At 41.2% G+C, this 17,812-nt stretch overlaps 1 long non-coding RNA gene across 1 annotated transcript; it reads left to right on the top strand.

Moving 5' to 3' along the window:
• The first annotated feature begins 6,464 nt into the window (after window positions 1–6,464).
• On the top strand, window positions 6,465–13,888 carry LOC144987996 (uncharacterized). The gene is made up of 2 exons (XR_013651690.1): window positions 6,465–6,731; window positions 6,826–13,888. It is a non-coding gene; the product is annotated as an uncharacterized LOC144987996 (long non-coding RNA).
• Window positions 13,889–17,812: the final 3,924 nt, after the last annotated feature.

Below are 17,812 nucleotides of genomic sequence, written 5' to 3'. Positions count from 1 at the left end.
CAAGCGAAAGAATTGTACTTTTACCTTGGGTTTGCAATTGTAGGTCAGCGTATGTGCCCGTATGTGCCTGTGATATTTCACACACTGACAAAGTGGACATACAATTCGGCTTTAAAGTTTGTAAGTCCTCCTACTACATAGCTTTGAATTGTAAAAAAGTATTGTCATGTAACTTTAAACTTTTGTGCTGCAACAATCCAAAAAAATGCCAGCAAAGTCCTGGAAGATCTGATTGTTACAGATGTAGCATATTAGTTCTCTGAGTGGAGCAATTGGAGCCATGTTTTCTTTGGTAAGACCCCACATCAACAGCCTCAACCTCAAAATCTCCATCTCTACATGATGTGAGTCTGACTGCGTAACCATCGCCGGTCCAGACGTTGACTCCGGGTCGGATCAGTGTCCTTCAGCAAGAATCCCGTGAAGCACAGAGTGAGCTTCAGCTGGTGTGAGATCTGGAGCAGAGTTTGAGGTGGCTGACAGACGGAGAGCAGACCCTTGGTTGCCACAGGCCCATCTGATCCGGGTACAGAGCTGGTATCAGCTGGACTGGACTCCACTTGACCCGTCAGGGACAAAGAGTTATTTTTAGGATGGCATCTTTGTGTGTGTCTGTCATGTGTGTGTGCCTGTTCTCTCTGAGGAGAGTATGTCTTATCAGAACCACGCCATGTGCATGGAGAGGGACATTTTCCAAACACGTCGCTGCGTGTACTCATGTGAAGCACTGACTTATGGGCTTTGTCAGAGGGAAATGATGCAATTTGTCACGCTGACCCAATAAATCAAAGCATTTCTTTCTGTATTGTTTTTCGACAGTAACTTAGTCTGTTGGAAAAACGTTTCTTTCTACTGCACTTAGTTTCAAACTTTGGATCAACAAAGGGCACAGACAGCTGCCTGTTTTCAAGGACTCTTGCAGGGTCCTGCTCAGAGTGTTTTTGGAGCTGCTGATGCATGTTTGCTCTAAAGCTTCATACACAACGGGCATTTGTGGCGTGTTCAAAAACGTGCTAAACAGGCATTATTGTACGCGCTTTTGGCACATCGTGCTCATATCGTTTCCCTACCCAATCCTAGTGCATGTCCCCTACCGTTGGAAGCATCTTGGTGCAAAATCTCAAACCGGTACAAATCTCATGAATCTTGCTTCAGGCTTTTTCTTTCACAGCTCTATATATGAAAGACTTGGTGTCATATAAAACCATTATCATTGATTTCTCCTCCATGATTGATTTTCAAATGGTTGGTACTTTTGAGTTTTAAAAAAAGAATGCTATCAAAGAATGCTACCAAATCCAAGCCCCATGATTGGTCAAAGTTCAACTGCTTTAACTTTCAACATATATTCAATGGTCACGCATGTTGTATATGTGTTGCAATGTGTTACTGCAAACATGTATTTACAACCGGCTGCCACTGAAGGTGCTTCTCTGCAGGCAATGGGGGGAATGGAGAGGGTGACTGCTGTTGCTGTAATATGTATCGTGAATACTGAATTCATGTCAGTCTGGTTTATACAAAACTGCTGCTGATGCATACAACGGTTGTAGTTTATGTTTGCTCTCCATCTTTGTTACAAATGAAAAATGAACACAGCTGGAATGAGAAACTGCTGTCCTCTTGAGGTAGAATGCCTCCTGATTGATAAATACAAGTCAAATGTCAACAAAAGCAAAAACTGTGGGAAAAAGTTCAGCTAAAGCTATTTGAGATGGAATCCATGGTTCTGTGTGAAGTCAAAGACTTATGCTCCCTGATGGGAAATTGATTTGATAAAGACCTGGTTTCAAGAGGCCACAAGGCAGACATTACAGAAAATGTAAATATTCCCAAACAAACTAAATTGACCAAAAACCAAAGAGCTATTAACACAAAGAGTGCCAAGTAGAGAATCTGATGTGAAGCAGCTAAACTAGAGTGTATATAGGCTTAACCGCAACTGCTCTTACGGGTAGAACTCTAATTTTGTATGGGCATGCTGCGAGGAGCAGGCTGCAGCTAACATTTAAACAACACGTAAAAGTAAAACAGATACATCTCTCTCTCTCTCTCTCTCTCTCTCTCTGTCTCTCTCTCTATACTGTACTGTACATATACAGTACAGTATATACCTGGGTTTTCTCTGGGGACTCCTGCTTCCTCCCACTGTCCAAAAACATGCTTCATAAGTTAATTGGTTACTCTAAATTGTCCATAGGTGACATATCTATCTATCTATCTATCTATCTATCTATCTATCTATCTATCTATCTATCTATCTATCTATCTATCTATCTATCTATCTATCTATCTATCTATCTATCTATCTATCTATCTATCTATCTATCTATCTATCTATCTATCTATCTATCTATCTATCTATCTATCTATCTATCTATCTATCTATCTATCTATCTATCTATCTATCTATCTATCTATCTATCTATCTATCTATCTATCTATCTATCTATCCATCTATCTATCTATCTATCTATCTATACAGATTCACATGCAGATGTAAAGGATGCCAGAAAAATAATCACACATATTTGTCCCTATACATTTAATACATGAAACCAACATGTCCATGTGTCCACACTGAGTAATTAATTGCTAAAAAAGCAGTGGGAGGAAGTCATTCGTTCATTCACCTTCTAGTTTTTTCCCTTTTGGGCCCACGGGGCTGCCGGAGCCTATCCCGGCCACTTGGGGGCGAAGGCTAGGGACATCCTGGACAGGTCCCCAGTCTGTCGCAGTAGAAGGAATTTCTGTAATCCCACCCACATTATGCTTCACCTGACTATTTTAAGATATTATACATATTTTTCAGATGCCGTTCTTCTCAAAGGAACTGCAAGCTACACCTGCTTTCCCCTAAAAATGCAGTCAGTCATCTCTGTGACCCTTTCCCGGCCCCAAAACCCCACAGCACCACTACGGGTCAACCCGTACAAGTGCATGTTTAAACTATTACTTCACTCGGTTCCCTTCTGGGTTAGATGCTACTCTTGTACATCCACATTCCCAAAGAAAGGGTAAATTTGTGAAAAAGCCCAGATAATACAAGAAAGATTTGTGCAAATGTGTCAAATGAACAGAGTAGGACTGTAAACGTCTTCTTTCCTTTCTGTATAGCAGTGAGTCATCTTCCAGAGAAGATCCACACACGACATTCGAGACTGTTGGGTCTCTTCTCCGGCAGCCTCCCAGACGTGGAATCATGACTGAGTGGAGGACACCACTGAGTCACCACTCCCCTCCGTTCCTGCCGTTTACTCCCCTCATGTCCCTGTCCTCCCCCCCGCTCGGGGGCAGCCTGCAAGGCGTCCAGTCTGCAATTACGCTGCTGATGCAGGACTCACAGGACAGGCAGCCAATGACTTCATCCTCCATGTTGGACATGCGGGAGACAGACAGTGACACCTCTGGTCACCGTGACACACCAGCTCTCAGTTCCAACTGTGGTTCTGAGTTCAGCTCCATTTCAGCAGGGTTCTGTGCTGGTGGGATCAGAGGTGAAGAGCTGGACTTTCTCAGCTGGGTTCAGTTTTGGATGAAAATGTTTCCTCAAACCAAATCAGTAATAAGCAGTATTATTTTTAAGTATTGTGATCATTTCATTTGATCATAAATCTTGCGGATTGGTAAGAACAGATCCAAATGGGGAATGTGTGCTGACACTGTGGACACGGTGACCGAACACGGTGTGATTCAGGGGAAGCGTCTGCGTTGAAAGCAGGAGCAGTTGTTTGTGAAAGCTCAATCGTTTTTGGATCTCATGAAGTGAACTCCCAGTGTGAGCTGCAATTTACACTTCCTGTCCACAGTGATAGCAGTATATTATGAAATACCTCCTGATATTTCTAATGTGACCCAGAACAGCAGTCAGTGATGTTTGAAATCTTTTTCTCCATTCGCTCTGGTTGGTCAACTTTTATCCTTGCTTATAAATCACCAAGTAAAAAAATCAGACAACATGTTGTTAACCTGATAAATAAGTCTCTCAGTCCTTTATAATGAACTGGAGGCATCAGCTGATACTATAAGGGTTCATTCTGGTGACTTGGTCAGATCAGACACTATCAGAAGCAGTGGTGTGTACCAAGGAGGTAAAAATAGATATCAGGTCTATTTTAAGGCACTTCTGCAGCTGAAGTTGATTGATTTCTATGATGACGATCCACCAAGTGGGAAGTCCTCTTACAATTGTGAACCCTCTGCTTAGAAATGCCACGTTTTCTTAAACTCACTTGGTGATGTTTGCTGCAGATGAAGCAAAAAACATAATACACATGAATCAGCAACACCGTAAACACAAGTTCATCATTTGCAGTTACCCCACAAATACTGCTGCTGCTTTATGCTTTGTAGTCAAAGTGTTTGGTGTTTACAGTTCTGCAGGATGCTTACAGGTTTTCTCAGTCGCTTTAGTACAATTCTCAGATCAGAATGAAATTCCCAAAACTATTTGTTCAATCTTCACATCATGATGTCACTTGTGCACATCATATAAGCAGTTTCTCACTTCTTTGAACAAGTTGCAATTGCTTTGGTACATCCATGCAAATGATTATGTACAATTCTCTGCTCTTTGCCACATTATCAATTGTTTATGTCATGTTGATCAAAATGTATTATATAGTTCACTGTGCAATAGTCTTACTCCTCAAAACAACCTAGTCATTAGTTCATCTTAAAAGTCATTAACAGCAAAATGGTTGACCAAGTTGTCATAATGTGACAAACATATTTCGCTGCATTGCAAGAGAGGATATTCGCTGTGATGTGGATGAGAATTTGTGGCCTAACACACAGGAACGACAAGAGGTGTAGGAAGACCACACCAATTCCTACTGCACTGCCTGTACTGTTGTACAGAATATTGTCCTATCTTTTTTTTCCTTTGTGTTACTGTTTGCAGTGGGTTTTTTCAATGTTGGTCTGACATGGTCTGTCAACAAATTACAATATGAACAATAAAAGTGTAGTTTTGAATCTTTTCCAGTCTCTTGCAATCAAACAAAAAAGGTGTAACTTACATTTTACAATAATTGTCATCAAAACTTTAGCCATAGTTTACATCAGAACCTCCCTCTAAAGTACACAGTTATATTGACAACATGACTAAGTAATTTGACTGTCTTGTTCGTAGACAATGACACAAGGACTTGACATTCTGATGGCACTGACATGTTCAATGACATAAAGACTTAGTTTTGAGACATGAACTAAAGATTTTGAGCAAGTTACAGGCTTTTGCAAGAAATCCATAGTGTTTTGCTGTTTGTACAAATTGTTCTGAGAAATGAACACACGTATTTGCAAACTTCAATTCTGATCTCAGAATTGTGCTAAAGCGACTGAGAAAAACTGTAATTCAGAGCAGCTCCTTTGTTGATTCCCACACTTATAGCTTCCATCTGTAAGTTAGTCACATGCACCTGTATGGGGGGGTTGACCCATATGGGCGTTAAAGGTTTTTTGGTTGTCTGTTGAGGGTCATCATGAAAATGGAACATACCATTGTTGCACGCGTGGCAGGTGTATAGTGAAGTATTTGTAAGGATAATGTAAGTTGTGGGGACAGGCAGGGGTGGAGCTAGAACATTTTGTATAGAGGAACCAGAAGATTTTGGAAGGCTGGCAAATTCGAACAGGAAAGAGGTTGGCCATTACAAATAAAATGATCAAAAATATGTATTTCTAACAATGTTGACATTAATATTGTTTTTATTTCATTTCAAACTATTTGTTTTATTTATATTAGCTATTCTTAGAAGCTTATATTGATGATTTCTTAATCTTTATTAATAAAAATACTAATAATAATACTTGTATTGAATCAACAATTGGGGGGGGAGGTAATTCTTGGGAACCTTCGCCCCTAGGGCTCCACCCCTGCGTACAGGTGACAGGTGCAGGGCTCGATTGCCGAATTTAAGTCATCAGTGGGGTGTGCACACTGCCTCCTTACTAAAGGAATGCGAATGCTGCACGCACGGGGCGTCCACGTCATACGTAAGTGCCCACTGGACACCCACACAAACTACGCTCCGATTGTCTCATTTCCAGTCAGGATGCACACATGCGCAGGATTTGGTGGGGTTGAAGACATGGCTGGCTCTCACCTACTTCACCCTTACTTCCCCTTGCATGTTACTTAAGTGATCGCTACAACCCGTCACCAACAGCATGAACATTTTCTCTCTATAGGATCACTATCAGGTCTAGGATTATGATATTTCATGTGGACCTCCTGTGTGCCCCATACAGGTTTGCCCATTTTTCACCTGAATCCCATATTCACCCATAAGGACAGTTGTGACTACGGCTTTAAACCTTTAGTGCAGCAGAACAATAGATCCACAGCACTGACTTGATCCTTTGTTTGGACTGCAGGTCTTCCTGTGTTCTGACTGAGGCAGCTGCATCATGACACACGTCAGGGACACAAATAGACAGCAGTCACAACCCATTCAGGCACTCAGAAACACCATGGTGACAGCTGTCTGCAGGGCCTCTCTGTGGTGGGAACAGACACCTAGTCCCTCCTTCTGCGCTGTAAACACACACTGTCATAAGGCCCAGCGTGTGATGGGAGACACCTTGCTGCTGCTCTGACAAGAAGCACTTTCACTCTCCGTGAACTGCAGACTGACAGCTCGGAAATGTGAGAGCTCCACAGCGGGTCCCAGGAGGCGGGTTGTCAGATGAACTACTGGGCAGCCAGCAGATCACAGAGGGAGGAGGTGAAGCTTCACAACCCAAAAGGAAGGACACAACTGTTTTCTTAATCAGTGTGTTGTAATGAGCTTTGCCTTCTTTCTGTTTTTCACTTTCAAGGAGCACAGGAAAGAGGTTCTACAGAGCATCTCACCATGTCAGTGCAGCAGACACGCTGTTCTGTTCATGCAGGAGGAACCTTCACTTTCTGCCTGGTAGCTCTTAAGAATCCTATCTGACAGAAACCATCCTGCAGGTCGGTGGTCAAAGTAGGGGTGTCAAATTATCCTGTTAATCATCAGATTCACAAACTCTTTTTGCCTTAAAGATAAATGAGGATTAAGGATTTTTTTTTAAATCACAAAAAGACAAAGGTATTGACAATTTTTCGTGATTAAGATACACAAAAGGTGATTTTGTTTCAAGTTTTTTTCTTTTGACATTCTTGGCTACTGTCACTTGTTGCCTTTCTGTTGCCTCCAGGCAAAAACAAATTCAGACAAAGATTTTTTTTTGGGTTTGGATTTTGGGTTTAACAGTAAATGTTCAGGTTTGTGCAACCACAGACAGGTCTATTGGTACGACACATGTGGCAGATGCTATTTTGGAGTGGAAATGACATCACCATAGTCTCTGTCTTCTGATGTTAATCGTAGCTCCGCACCCATGTAAAATTAGGCTAAGTAGTGAGACTGAAAAGCCTAAATTTAAGTTGTAAATTGAGGACTAAAAGTAAAGAGTGAGAAAAAGAAAAAACAAAAGTTGAATATACAATAAATTAACAGTATTTGGCAACAGTTTATTATTATTAAATTTACAATTTCATCTTTCAAATTGTCAATATTCCCTTCAAGTTTTCAATGTGTACTTCTGAGTTAAAAACTCTTCAAACTTTCATATTTTCTTTTCCTCAAATTTATTATCTGGTTTTTCATTTACTTTAAGCTGGTCCTGATTTCAGCTGATTTTACGTCAGAATTAGTGCATTTACTGTGATTGCGTTAAATTTCAAAGACTTATGGTATCAGTGGCATCTCTGGTGTTGAAAGGTTAAACCTTCTCTTTGTGCTGCAAAATCAAAGTAGCCGAAAAGAAAGGATATTTGCTATTTCATCAAAGTTCTGCCTCCTTCTGGGACAGCTTTGGTCTGACATCTATGCTGAAAGGAAAAGAGATTCCATAAAAAGACATGAAAAAATGGACTGGTTTATTTTACTGTATTTACAGAATATAGATAATGGACTAAAAATATCTCCCTCCTCTCTTTATCGGTCACAAAGCTCCTCTTGTCCAGCCAAAAATTGCAGAATGAAGCCATCTACTGCGGTGCTTAGTGTCAGCAGACGGCTGTCTACTCCAGACAAACGGCCCTGAGTCATAAAGCCTGTGGGGGTTGCAGGACATGAGAAAGGTGGGCTGTTTTCTGTTACAGAATGCCTGTGAAGGAGGCTTAATTGTTGAGAGTAAATATTCTGAGCAGATTTCAAAGAAAAAGCTTCTTGTTCATGGTTGGAATTTAGGACGAGTTTGGCTGCAACATTTCATGTCGTCTTTTTATCCAGTGATTCCTGATAGCGCATCACAATATTCAGAACGAAGCTGATCATCACAGTAACGAATAGACGCAGGAGTATGAGATCACCACTTTCTCTGCTGTCAGGATGAAGGAACCTCCTAACTGTAAGGGATCCTCTACTAAATGTTTGGCTCATGTTTCCCTTTCTGCACATTTGAAGAGACCCAAAAAGGACAAGTCTCTCCAGTGCTTTGCCTTCCAAACCAGGTTAATGTTCTTGAATTCAGGAGCAGCACACACCCCAACCACCTAAAGGCCCGTACACACCGGGACGAATATTCGCCAGGCGTTATTCGCCAGCGTTTTTCGCCACGTTTTTTGTGTTCACACCCAGGCGATTTTCGCTCACGATGAGTGGAGTGAACATGCAATTTCATTCCCTGACATTAGATGGCGCTTAATGTAAAACAGAAATACTCCTGTACACAAGGTGGCGCTGCGCAACTTTACGCTTCTTAAAGTCGCTTTTCACTCAGAAGAAGAGAGCAAGTATTTACGCGCTTGTCAGAATAATACAAAGAAAACATGAATATTTCAAGCACCAGTAGCTCCAACTGGTGCTTGGTTCGGGGATGTTTTAGAATGTCCGTCATTATTGCTTCGCGGCTGTGTAGACGCTACTTGGCGTCTATCTTCTTCGCTGGTATGTGTGCTCAGCAAGGCAGTTTTGTGTTTGAGCGCCCCCAAGTTGTGTTTTACTGTAACTTCAGAAGCTCCAGACACGTGAGCAAAAGCGCCATTCTCATTGGTCGAGTAGATTTCGACGCGACGCGTCGAAAAAAAAAAACGAACCCGAGGCGTTTTTTTTTTTTTGACGCTTTAACGCCTGGCGTTTTTTCGCGTCGGTGTGCACACTCTCGTTGGTGCCCTTTGTTTAGTCATGAGGCGTTAAACGTCGGCGAAAATCGCCGGCGAAATTCGTCCCGGTGTGAACAACCCATCCTGAAGGCCAAACTTCAACCAATCCTGTATAATGTCAGATGAGGATCCTCCCAACATTCCTCTCTGTGCTCATCTGTGATCTTCCACATCAGTTTCTAAAGCTCTAACCCACCTCCAACACCTCCTGGAGAGGGTTTTTCCTAATGACACGGCAATCGTGGATAGGGAAATCCATCATAGAGGGAGGGTGGCGTATTTCTTTAGTCTTCACTCAGTCAATACATCTGAAAGGTCTGCCAGCTACTTTAGAGGTTGATTATTCAAAGCAGGGAGGCTCTGACAGTCCTGTTTTCCCATCACGCTCAATACCTGAACTGCCTGTTGTTCACCACAGTGCAAAATAAACGATGCATGAACATTATAGTTTAATGGTGCATTTTATTAGCATTCCAGGAAGAATTGAATACAGCACCATCGATGGTTTCATTCATCTGGGTTATCAAACTCCAAATCTAGATGTCCATGCCTCTGTCTGGCTCAGGTGTGTCAGAAAAAAGTCACAAATGTAGACTTATTCAGAGAGATCAGCAGTTTGACACCATCAGCAGACGGAGGTGTTGCTTTTTGTCTGTCAACAATAACACAGAAATCGATCAAAACTGATCCAAAAGTAATTGAGTTAGGAATTAAATGACACTAAAGTAACCATCTACCTATATTTGCATTGCTTTAAAATAAAGTTAATGTGTGTCAAAATTTGGATTTGTTTTCACAAATGACAGTGTTACCTTAAACAGCGTCATTACATAAACACTGATTATCGCACATCAGGGAAAACGTCGGTGAAGGTTCTTTATCATCCAGGTCGGGTCTTAAGGTTGAGTCATAGGAACTGGACTTAAAATCTTCTTACTTGAAATGTTTTGCTGCTCATCCATTTCAAACCAAGGTTTGAAAGAGGAGAAGTAATACATGTACATGTTAACAACCCCTCCCTCATCAGTGGGGGTGGAGCATCAGATAGAATTTATCTTCTATTTACTATACTGGCTTTTATTGGTAGACCAAAGCTCCAGTGCTACCACAGCCAATGACCCTGTAATGGGGTTAGGAGGGATTACAAGAGGAGAGTCGCAAACTCTGGTTTCTCTTCTTTTTTTTTTTTACTTTTAACGAGCCATACATTTACAGGAATGTGGGAGACCCGCCTGGACACAAATGTGAACTGAATCCTGCACCACCCAGACCGATGAAGTCAGTTAGATGCGGGCCCAGGACTAGCCCCCAAACGTAACGCCATGCAAACGGTCCAAATTTCAATTTTTTTTAAAGAAAACCAGAGCGCTCTTTGCTTTCTCTGGCTCTAACTCAAAGTAGCCGCGGGTTCTGATTGATAGATGCAAGGGAGGGCGTGGCTTCTCGCTTCATCTGCGCTCTTCGTGTCACAGGCCCAGCAGACACAGACATCAGCCGGTGTTTTCAGCTGCTGTTTATCACTGAAATTATTAGATCACTCTTTATTTTAATTAATTTTTGTCCTCTATGTATCTCTTTCTTTGTCCAAGAAACGAGTTTACCATGCGTAGGTTTCTGGTCGCAAAAGCTAGTGCTAGCAGTAGCAGCTACCAGTGCCGGGTCATTAGCGGAGGCAGCAGAGACCAACTTGTCGGGTGGTGCTGCAAACTCTGTACTCAGCCCAAGACATCTAGTTTGTCTAGTGTCACAAGCCAAGCCCCTGCTGTCCCAGTTGCTTCCAGCCCTGCGGTGGCCGCTACAGATGATGTAAATTTAGGCTTGAACACTTTAGCACCGTCACAACCCACAGCTGTGGTTTTCCCCAAGCGTTACTTTGGTAAGAACGCACACCATTCTGCCCTGGCTGGTATTGGGGAAGACCACGGCTGGACTATTCAGCAAAGCTTGATGCATGCTTTTGTTAGGGGGAAACATTGACAGGGATTTGGTTTTCACACGACAAAGATTTATTGATTGGAAAACTGCACTGGAAAAAGACAGGGCACTCACAAAACAATGCATCAAGTCAATGCCACATGAAAAACGCAAAAGCCTGGTCTGAAATATCCCAAAGAGAGGCCACAGGGGAAACCATCAGTAATCTATTAAGGCCCACTCAAGTTGAGAAAAAAATATATACAAAAAGAATTGGAGTAGTAGTTCAGTTCATCACAGCAAATGAACCTCCACTGTGTGGCAGTGTGGAAAGTTCAAATGATGATGATTCCTCTGGTTCTTAAAAATAATTGATACACACTGACAAAGGACCCCAAGTTTAAAGAAATAAAAAAAAAACATTAAACAAAATGCAAAATACACCTCTCACAATATCCAAATATGTGCTTGAAAAATTGGCCAAAATGGTACTAAATTAAATCAAGGATGATTATGACAAAGCAGATTCTGCGGTTTTGCAGTTTTCAAAAGTGATGGAGAATCTGTCAGTCATTAGATTTGTCTGTAAAGGTATTCCAGAGAAACACCTGATTGGTTTTCTTGACCTCAGTCACTTAAATGCAGAATCTATTACCACGCAAATTCTTGAGCCCCTTTCTGCTTCAGGTTATAGTGCAGCTGAAATTGTCAGTCAGTCTGCGATGGAGCTTCTGCCATGATTGGGGTCAGGGGTTGTGTTCAGGCCTTATTGCAAAAGAAGGTAGGGAAGGATATACCTTAAACCCTCTGCTAGACCACCAGCTGCATTTGGCATCGGTCCATGCAAAGTAAGCAGAGCCGTGTGCAAAAACCTTTCCTGATCTATCAGGATCCCTGCACTCTTTTTGATTATGTGTCACAGAACTATGATGTTCCCTCCCTAAAACGACTGTTGGAGATCAGGTAGACAAGCCATCATGATGTGACCAAGTGCCTTATGGAGAATCAGGATGCTTTTTTTTGTTTTTATTCATTATTATTATTATTTTTTTTAAACTTGTCCTGTCCAACAGCTAGGCAGACAGATGAGAGTTGAAGGCCTCTTGTGTTGGACATATTTTACTTTAACAAGAGGGGTTATGGATCTTCTGACAAACCAGAGGTATGTCTGAATAAACCCCTTTTGTAATCTAGGCCAAACTTTATTCATTTTAATCATTTTTGAAAATCTTTTGTGTTGGACCGGACTGAAAAGGAAAGGGGGTAAGAGAGAGGGATGTTAGGGGGAGGATAGGAGGGTGATCATAGGAGGGGGGGGGGATGAAACCATGAAGCAGCATAAAGCAACAAGCTACTGGATGTTTATCATTACGGTAAGGTTCAAATGTAATACAAATCTCAAAGGGCGGGGCCTGTCCACACACACACTCAAATGTTATCAACACACCTGCTAGCTGCAAAAATGTCCACATGTCAACATGTAAACAATACAGACATTGTTCACACATGCACACTTATGGCTTCAAACCAACTAGTGTGAAATATTTCATTCATTCTATCACACAAACTATTGGTGCAAAGGTGAGCTAACACCTGTGCTCAAGTGAGCGTTTATTATCTTCTAAAATGGATGGTGGAATGTGAAAAGAAGTAGGGACAGTGCCCAGCCACCCCCACACCAAGACCCCCGCCGCATCAGCCGCGGCAGCCAGAACCCTGACAGCCACACGGCAGCAGGCAGAGTACAACCGAATCAGGATGCTTTTATGAGTATCCTGTCATTTTTCCTGTCAGAGGTCACAGAGCTGCTGCTGTTCACATCTGCACAGAGGCATCAGGGTTACTGATGATGGTAAGGAGGCATCATTTCTTTGGAACAGGAAAGTTTCTTCTAAAAGTTTTGGGTTCCTTAAAGTCTTCCAATGCCCTGCTGCAGGATCCCTCTGTTGACCTGTGCTGTCCTTCAGAAGTAGTCAGTGCATCTCTGCGGACTCTGAAGCAGATGAGGGATGAGGAGAGTGAGATAGGAGCTGTGGTGGGCCTGGTCTCACCCTGTGATGCTGCGTTTGGCTGGTTATGAAGCTGTTCACAAAGAGGGAGGTTCCAATTATTATTGTTAGCTTCCAATAACAAACATTCTGTTTTCATGCTTAGCCTATTTCCTATTTCTTATTGTCTTTTCCCATCAGTTAGGGGGTGGGAGGTGTGAAAGGGGTGAGGGGTTGTGTGTAGGTATGGGAAGGGGGCACTTTTAATTTTCGTGCTTGTTTTTACATTATTTATTTTTTTTGTTTTAATGTAAAGCACTTTGTGTTATGCTTTCATAGGAAAAGTGCTTTATAAATAAAGTTTGGTCTTATTTAATATTAGGCGGCATGTCCGCACCAGCTGCTAATAGAAAGAGAACAATGAGCTCAGTGCTCTCAGGCAGTGCTGTTATGTCCAATGTGGGCCATGCAGAAGACTCCTTGACTCCTCGCCAGGCTCTGAAGAGAGCTCTTCTCAATATTTTGGACATAGCCATTGTAGACACGGAGACAAGATAAAATAAAAAAAATAAATGTGGCACAAAGCATAAATACATAAATAGGATGTTAAAAAAATAAAAGTAAGAACAGAGATGAATAAACAGACAGACATGCTTAAAATAAATAAATAAAAGTAACTGAAACTCACTCACTCACTCACTCACTCACTCACTCACTCACTCACTCACTCACTCACTCACTCACTCACTCACTCACTCACTCACTCACTCACTCACTCACTCACTCACTCACTCACTCACTCACTCACTCACTCACTCACTCACTCACTCACTCACTCACTCACTCACTCACTCACTCACTCACTCACTCACTCAAAAATAAATACAAAATAAATGATAATAGCCTCAACAGTGCATGATCTAATGTCACATTTGTGCCGGTCCCAAGCCCGGGTAAATGCAGAGGATAGTGACATAAAACACTGAAGAAAAGTCAAGAGCACAGTTAGGGTCTTATGGTTCCGTCACAGTCCAGTTGGGTCTTTCAGATCATCTAACATTAAAGTTCTGTCCAAGAAACACAGACTTTGCCTTTGGGATTTTCAACAAACCATTAAAGTAGCTGTAAGATAACTGGGAGAGCTAGTGGTTTGTGTGGTTAAAGTTTTTTCTCCCCTTTAGTTGAAAGACAGACAAAACAAAAAAGAGCCTAGATGAAGCTGTTTTTCTCCAACAGCTGTTTCACCCATGTTTTATTTTCTGACACCTGTTCAAGATGAAATGTAAATGGAAAAACACCTCAAAAATGTGACGTTGTAAAGGCTTTGGAGCTGATAAGACTCCAGGTTGAAACAAGCCCACATACTGGGCTTGTAGCAGTAAAGCAAATTGTTTTCTGGACCTCTCTCTGGCTTGATAAAGACTGTCTGTGTTGTCTGTCAGCGCCTCATGTGTGTCCTCTGTAGTCCTGTCAATCAGCCAGTTCATTAAAAACAAGCCTTTAGATTGCATGAATGTTTGGATTCTAATTCAAGCCAGTGTTGTTGCGTTCGCTGCGCTGTCCAAAAATGTGTTTCTATCATCGCAGCACGACTCTAATCAGAACCAGGTGCCTCCTGTTCAAATTAACATGTGGTTCTAACTTTCCCCCTGTTTTGACAAACGCATACCTGGGTTTCTGACCAGTAAGACCATAAAACGCTGGAACGGGGAAGAGTTTCAAGGTGGAGCAGAGCAGGGAGTGATTTCACCTTGCATGCAAGCCTCCTCTATTGATATGGTCCGCCATGACACATGCCTGCGATCCTGCTTATTGCAGGACCTATTGTACTTGGCTGATCTGAGTTCTTTTTCGTGTGTGTTCAGTATGTTCAGTATTTGTGTTATTGGTACATTTGCAGAGGGTTATAACACAGACTAGTGAGCCTTTCATGTCGTATTTTTATGATCTCTGACTGCTGTTTAATAGATGAAACGTTAAATTAAAACAAGTCTGTTCTGGGGTTCCTTGGCTTCTAAATATTACGAATGGGATGATATAAAAAAAATCAAGTTGTGCATGGAGTATGTCACTTTATATGTTTTTAATACTCCAAATTAAACATTGAACTCAATCTACAAGATTTTTGAGTTCAGTTTGCAGAATACATACATCAAACTCAGTATATCTGGGCTATGTTGGGCCGTGTTAATGTCTGGTATCAGGTGGAGCTTTAGGTGGACTCAACAAAATTCTCATTTCACTGTTTGTTTACACTATGTTGTGTTGTTAGGAGTAACCAAGTCAATGTCCCCATCCCCCTTTAGACACTTCAGGCTACACTTTTGTTTTTCATGTCTTTTGTCATGACCTTTTCATGTCGGTCAATATTTTCACAGACCGAGCCAAACGACGTTTCATAAGTTCTAGCTACCAGTTTCTGAAAAAACTATTTTTCCCGTTATAATACAACAAGAAATTGGGTTAAAAAAAAATCGAAAAACATTAATAGATTCTTTTTTGCAGATGACTTGGATTCGGTGAAGAAAAACTGCTGATTTTTAGAAGTTGTTGCTGATTAGCAAAAATTCATTAAAGCAACATTTCATTTTTTTTCTTCCATAGAATGTCATTACAACGCTGAGAACTTAACCCAGTGTCAGATCATGTTTCATGGCAACAAGTATTATATTTTGTTTTTACATAAATCCAGATTCATTGTGTAATTATTCTTAACACATAGGAACATTTTCTGTGCTAAAGTTTCTTAACAAATGCTTGCCTAAATCGCCTTTGCTGAAGGAAAATTCATAAATGTCCCTTTTACACAAATCAGCAACTTTATTTGATTGAAACTTCATTCTCTGTTAAATGTTTGCGGCTGGTTTAAATTTAAGACTTTGTGATGAAGATGAAGACTTCAAAGTGGATGCTTAGGACTGGATGCTAACTTTAGCTGCGTCCGACTTTTATGGTGTGATGGATCAATAAAGTCTGCAACTGTATTGTCTGTGTTTTTGAAACATTTGAGAATCAGTTACTGAATGTTAGATGGAGAAGAGTCTGGTACGTGTGAACAGTTGTCAGTAAATCCGTATGTCGAAGAAAAGTCCATGTTTTTCCTGTAAATAGCAACTTTATTTTTCTTTGAAGTCAAAAACTCTTATTCGGTTTCCTCACAGGGTCTTTTGTCCCCAAAGAAAATCTTTTTGTTTGGTGTTTATTAGCTTATTAGTTCTGGGTAGCGGTGTGACGATGACCTCACCGCATCATCGCATGGTTTTCTTTTTTTTTGAACGTTTTTTTTTGAAAGTTCTGCATATGGTGCGTGATGGGAACTATAATAAAAGCATTAAACACATTAATCTTTGCTGAGAATTTTTTCTGCTAGTCCTGTGTTCAGACTTCAAGGGTTTCTGGGGGAAACCTTTTATTACTGTTCTTCTTCACTCCCTGCACGCGCCTCTTACTCCCTCTTGTGCTGCGTGCGCGCGCTCCCTCTTCTTACACACCCACCAGTGACGTGCGGTCAGGTGAGGCAAGTGAGGCAGAGCCTTACCTGTTATAATCGTGGTAAAATAGAAAAAGGTAAATTAAGGAAATATTATTTTCCACTGATCTGTGTTGAATATACATTTTCAGTTAACTCAACACGTTTTCCACAGTTTCTGAGGTTAAAATTGCCGAATTTGAGTGTTGCGCGGTCATAGATGGAGCGGAAACTCCGGGTGAGGCTCTGAAGAGCTGTGCCTCATGTCTGACGGGAGGACTCAATGTTAACAGAGACGTGCGCTGAAAACGCTGCTGTAGGCCTGCAGGAAAGGCTCAAGGTTCATTTCCATTACAAGCTGCGTGCGTTCTTGATTGGGGTGGGGGGGTGTCTCATTACTTTTCTCCTTAACTCCGTAACACCAAACACGAACGCGCACTGTTAGATTTCAATGAATATCACTACACACACACACACACATAGTCATTCTACAACACCTATATAGTTAAAAAATTAAATCTTCCTTAACTATCAGAAAATAAACAAAACGTAAACAATCAAAGTTAGTTTACGCATTTTTTTTCTGCGGCCTGGTACCAAGTGGACCACGGACCGGTACCGGTCTACGGACCGGATGTTGGGGACCACTGGCATTGGATATTATCTGACAAGGTAACGTCTATCTCTAAAGATCGATAATCCAAAGGAGCAGAAATGACAAGAATCTAGAAGAGGATGAAAACTTGCAGTGCCACGGTACTTCTATGACCCTTGATGGTATCTGCGCTAAACATTACCACCAATGGTTAAATGAATAAAAAGCCACAGTGCAATACAAGGAAATGTGAAAAAACCAAAAAGGCTTTGTTTAAGTAAACCAAAAGCATTAAAGACCATAAAAAATGTGTTTTTTGTGGTGTTTTTAACCCTTGTGTTATCTTAGATGACCCCACTCTTACATTGACGTGTTCTCCCTACCATGACAAAGGTGGATAAAGGTGGAAAGATTTCATGTAATCCATGGACACCAGTGAGGATCACAAATCATTGAAGAAAAAAGGTTCAGAGCACTGTCGAGTGGTCTATGACCCAACTCCCAACGTTAAAGTGCCTAGAATAGCACAAGGGTTACTATGTTCTTGAGGCATTTTCTGATGATTGATGACATATATAAAGAAAATCAAATTAAAATGGAATTTCTGAGTATTTATTTATTTATTTATTTATTTATTTATTTATTTATTTATTTATTTATTTATTTATTTATTTATTTATTTATATTGTCGTGGATCCAGAGCAGAC

This window comes from Oryzias latipes, chromosome 19, assembly GCF_053564925.1.
Source record: "Oryzias latipes strain Hd-rR chromosome 19, Olatipes_Hd-rR_3.1".
NCBI lineage: Eukaryota > Metazoa > Chordata > Actinopteri > Beloniformes > Adrianichthyidae > Oryzias > Oryzias latipes.
This window is presented reverse-complemented; position numbering and strand designations above follow the sequence as displayed.